The sequence below is a fragment of the Schistocerca nitens genome, chromosome 7, assembly GCF_023898315.1.
Source record: "Schistocerca nitens isolate TAMUIC-IGC-003100 chromosome 7, iqSchNite1.1, whole genome shotgun sequence".
In the NCBI taxonomy this organism is placed as follows: domain Eukaryota; kingdom Metazoa; phylum Arthropoda; class Insecta; order Orthoptera; family Acrididae; genus Schistocerca; species Schistocerca nitens.
The window spans coordinates 308,679,899-308,684,898 of record NC_064620.1 but is presented as its reverse complement, the minus strand read 5'-3'; the positions used below and the strand labels follow the sequence as shown (position 1 = coordinate 308,684,898).

The 5,000-nt window shown below is 55.0% G+C and overlaps 1 non-coding gene across 1 annotated transcript in view; it reads right to left on the bottom strand.

The window, feature by feature from the left end:
* LOC126196859 (small subunit ribosomal RNA) overlaps positions 1 to 1,710 on the bottom strand; it is a 1,909-nt gene extending 199 nt beyond the window's left edge. The window contains exon 1 of the ribosomal RNA XR_007539287.1: positions 1 to 1,710. This exon is cut by the window's left edge and continues 199 nt beyond it. This is a non-coding gene — a ribosomal RNA (small subunit ribosomal RNA).
* Positions 1,711 to 5,000: the final 3,290 nt, after the last annotated feature.

Here is a 5,000-nt window from a genome sequence, read left to right as displayed (position 1 = left end):
GAGCTTATGACTCGCGCTTACTGGGAATTCCTCGTTCATGGGGAACAATTGCAAGCCCCAATCCCTAGCACGAAGGAGGTTCAGCGGGTTACCCCGACCTTTCGGCCTAGGAAGACACGCTGATTCCTTCAGTGTAGCGCGCGTGCGGCCCAGAACATCTAAGGGCATCACAGACCTGTTATTGCTCAATCTCGTGCGGCTAGAAGCCGCCTGTCCCTCTAAGAAGAAAAGTAATCGCTGACAGCACGAAGGATGTCACGCGACTAGTTAGCAGGCTAGAGTCTCGTTCGTTATCGGAATTAACCAGACAAATCGCTCCACCAACTAAGAACGGCCATGCACCACCACCCACCGAATCAAGAAAGAGCTATCAATCTGTCAATCCTTCCGGTGTCCGGGCCTGGTGAGGTTTCCCGTGTTGAGTCAAATTAAGCCGCAGGCTCCACTCCTGGTGGTGCCCTTCCGTCAATTCCTTTAAGTTTCAGCTTTGCAACCATACTTCCCCCGGAACCCAAAAGCTTTGGTTTCCCGGAGGCTGCCCGCCGAGTCATCGGAGGAACTGCGGCGGATCGCTGGCTGGCATCGTTTATGGTTAGAACTAGGGCGGTATCTGATCGCCTTCGAACCTCTAACTTTCGTTCTTGATTAATGAAAACATACTTGGCAAATGCTTTCGCTTCTGTTCGTCTTGCGACGATCCAAGAATTTCACCTCTAACGTCGCAATACGAATGCCCCCGCCTGTCCCTATTAATCATTACCTCGGGTTCCGAAAACCAACAAAATAGAACCGAGGTCCTATTCCATTATTCCATGCACACAGTATTCAGGCGGGCTTGCCTGCTTTAAGCACTCTAATTTGTTCAAAGTAAACGTGCCGGCCCACCGAGACACTCAATAAAGAGCACCCTGGTAGGATTTCAACGGGGTCCGCCTCGGGACGCACGAGCACGCACGAGGCGGTCGCACGCCTTCGGCTCGCCCCACCGGCAAGACGTCCCACGATACATGCCAGTTAAACACCGACGGGCGGTGAACCAACAGCGTGGGACACAAATCCAACTACGAGCTTTTTAACCGCAACAACTTTAATATACGCTATTGGAGCTGGAATTACCGCGGCTGCTGGCACCAGACTTGCCCTCCAATAGATACTCGTTAAAGGATTTAAAGTGTACTCATTCCGATTACGGGGCCTCGGATGAGTCCCGTATCGTTATTTTTCGTCACTACCTCCCCGTGCCGGGAGTGGGTAATTTGCGCGCCTGCTGCCTTCCTTGGATGTGGTAGCCGTTTCTCAGGCTCCCTCTCCGGAATCGAACCCTGATTCCCCGTTACCCGTTACAACCATGGTAGGCGCAGAACCTACCATCGACAGTTGATAAGGCAGACATTTGAAAGATGCGTCGCCGGTACGAAGACCGTGCGATCAGCCCAAAGTTATTCAGAGTCACCAAGGCAAACGGACCGGACGAGCCGACCGATTGGTTTTGATCTAATAAAAGCGTCCCTTCCATCTCTGGTCGGGACTCTGTTTGCATGTATTAGCTCTAGAATTACCACAGTTATCCAAGTAACGTGGGTACGATCTAAGGAACCATAACTGATTTAATGAGCCATTCGCGGTTTCACCTTAATGCGGCTTGTACTGAGACATGCATGGCTTAATCTTTGAGACAAGCATATGACTACTGGCAGGATCAACCAGGGAGCTGCGTCAACTAGAGCTGAGCAGCCGGCCGCCCGGGAGTGTGTCCCGGGGGCCCGCGCGAACACGCAAGCGTCCGCTCAATTATTCTGCAAACAGGAGGAGGCTGGGCTCCCCTGCACGATACACCTCGAAACCCTCTCAGGTCCCGGCGGCGCGCAGCGCCGTCCTAAGTACTTGGTCGGGTTCGAGAGAGGCGCAATCGCCCGGAGATAGGCGAGTAGACGCTTTCAGTGCGACCACCCGTGCTCCCAACTGAGCTTGCCGCTGCCGACAGAGGCCCGGGAGCGTGCTGTCGTGGTGTTGCCGGCGGGAGACAACACGCGGCCACAAACAGTGACCGGGCAGCTCCAACGCCAGCGCCACAGAGGGGCAGAGCCCCACTTGGGTGCCAAAGCGAACTCTCCCAGCACAGCGCACGCGCCAACACATCCGCACAGCTGCGATACAAACCACCTGCGAGAACCGCGGAGGCGACCGAGCAGCAGACGGCGTCGCGGCGCCGAGTGCCGGGCGGCGGCGCATCCTCAACGCACACAGTCCTCAATCGGACCAGCACACTGCAGATGTCCACCGCGCTTCGCACCGGGCCCGGGAGGACCCACTTTGGCCGCACGGCGCCGCGCGCTGGGTGCGCCGGCACGCAGATGCGCCGCCTGCCGCCTCCGTCAGCCGGCGCGCCTGCCACTGGGCGCCCCCACCAGCCGGCTGCCGCGCGTGCGCCCACGCAGCGCGCGGCCAGCACGCCGGGCGCCCCCCCCTCACCGGCCGGGGACGGTCCCACCCAGCCACCGCCGCGTATCGCTTCATACCCACATGCCCACTCACGTTCGTGGGTATGACGGGTGTCGCTGAAGCAACCGGTTAATACCTGTACCGATCGTCGATATCAACGATTCACCTCCAGCGCGAACAACCGCGCAACAACGGATTTCCAGTTCATTTGCGTAACTTGGGCAGCAAACGTAGACATCCATCTACATTTGCGACTTCTACGAGTCTTGCATGCCTGGATGTTGTGTGTCACGACGCACTCCATCAGCATACATACACGCTGCGACGTGTGCACGAAAGAACACGTGGAAGGTGGCCAGCGTACGTATGCGAATGCCATTGCACAGCTGCGAAGCGCATTCAACACGCGAACTCCTGACCGACGAGCTAGAGGTGACAGGAGGGGAGGGGGGGGGGGCGGGGGCGATATACGTCCTATTGCAGTACACAATACAGTGGATAGCGGGACCATGTGGAAAGTAAGCAACACTCGCAAGATGTGAGGGTACGCACCGTAAAATGAATCAATACGCAGAACACCACAGTGTGCGCGAAGTGAACTATGTTGAGATGGTTGCAATTAGGCAACGCTACACGAATTCCTAGATTCATATAACTAACAATTACAGGGCAGGTTAAGGCGCAACGTGGGTTAGGTTAGGGCGCAACGTGGGTTAGGTTAGGGCGCAACGTGGGTTAGGTTAGGGCGCAACGTGGGTTAGGTTAGGGCGCAACGTGGGTTAGGTTAGGGCGCAACTTGGGTTAGGTGAGGGCGCAACGTAGGTTAGGTTAGGGCGCAACGTGGGTTAGGTTAGGGCGCAACGTGGGTTAGGTTAGGGCGCAACGTGGGTTAGGTTAGGGCGCAACGTGGGTTAGGTTAGGGCGCAACGTGGGTTAGGTTAGGGCGCAACGTGGGTTAGGTTTGGGCGCAACGTGGGTTAGGTTAGGGCGCAACGTGGGTTAGGTTAGGGCGCAACGTGGGTTAGGTTAGGGCCCAACGTAGGTTAGGTTAGGGCGCAACGTAGGTTAGGTTAGGGCGCAACGTAGGTTAGGTTAGGGCGCAACGTAGGTTAGGTTAGGGCGCAACGTAGGTTAGGTTAGGGCGCAACGTGGGTTAGGTTAAGGCGCAACGTGGGTTAGGTTAAGGCGCAACGTGGGTTAGGTTAGGGCGCAACTTGGGTTAGGTTAAGGCGCAACTTGGGTTAGGTTAAGGCGCAACTTGGGTTAGGTTAAGGCGCAACTTGGGTTAGGTTAAGGCGCAACTTGGGTTAGGTTAAGGCGCAACTTGGGTTAGGTTAAGGCGCAACTTGGGTTAGGTTAAGGCAGAAGTTGGGTTAGGTTAAGGCAGAAGTTGGGTTAGGTTAAGGCAGAAGTTGGGTTAGGTTAAGGCAGAAGTTGGGTTAGGTTAAGGCAGAAGTTGGGTTAGGTTAAGGCAGAAGTTGGGTTAGGTTAAGGCAGAAGTTGGGTTAGGTTAAGGCAGAAGTTGGGTTAGGTTAAGGCAGAAGTTGGGTTAGGTTAAGGCAGAAGTTGGGTTAGGTTAAGGCAGAAGTTGGGTTAGGTTAAGGCAGAAGTTGGGTTAGGTTAAGGCAGAAGTTGGGTTAGGTTAAGGCAGAAGTTGGGTTAAGGGATGGTGTGTGTGGGGGGGGGGGGTGGGGTGGCGAGGTTCGTTGATAGTGATGGTAGTAAGTGGACGCCTGAGGCACTATCAGATATGTCACGTCAGTTGCACTTGTGGCTCATGGCAGGTGGCGCGCCCGTTCTGTGTTTGTGGCAAAGGAGTGGCACACCTGTGTCTTTCATTCCTGCCATTGTTTATGTGCTGTGAGATGCGGCAGTGTGGTGCTGTTGGGTGCACCCCTGTGTAGGACATGTGTGGGTGTTGGTGGCGTATCTGAGCAATGGTGGTTGTAGGAAGAGTGGGATATTCAGTTTTCTGGTTCGACGTCCCGGTCTGGTTATCATAGTGTGGATGGTGTACTGTGGCCGAGAGGATGCACTGGATGTTGTTCCATGCTGGTACTTAGATGTTGTGTCTGCGTCTGTTACAGGCATAGACTAGTGGGTGATGGAGTGTGTGGGTGACGTGTGGTTGACATTGTGTGCACAGACGTTCAGCATGTATAGGGACAGTTGTATGTGTTATCTATATTCCGATGACTGCGCGTATTACTAAGCACCGCCGTGTATAAGCTTAATGTATGTATAGTCAATGCCTGTTCTATCTCTGTACAGTAGTAGCGGTGCGACTGCACTAGCTAGCTACACCTCGCGGCATCGTCCCCCGGTGTATGGCATATGATTATAAACATTCTGTCTATTAGTCAAAACCGGTGGTGTGACTACGTCACATGTTTGAGGTGGGGGGACGCAACACCGTGCCGGTGGGTCAGGGCTGCGAAACACTTTCCCCACACTGGGGGCTCGGACCCTCATTACTCGTCCCAGTAATATATTGCGGAGCGCACATAGCCATTGCCCAGAGTCTTTGCGACTGCGAGTGCAACGCCCACGGGGACCGA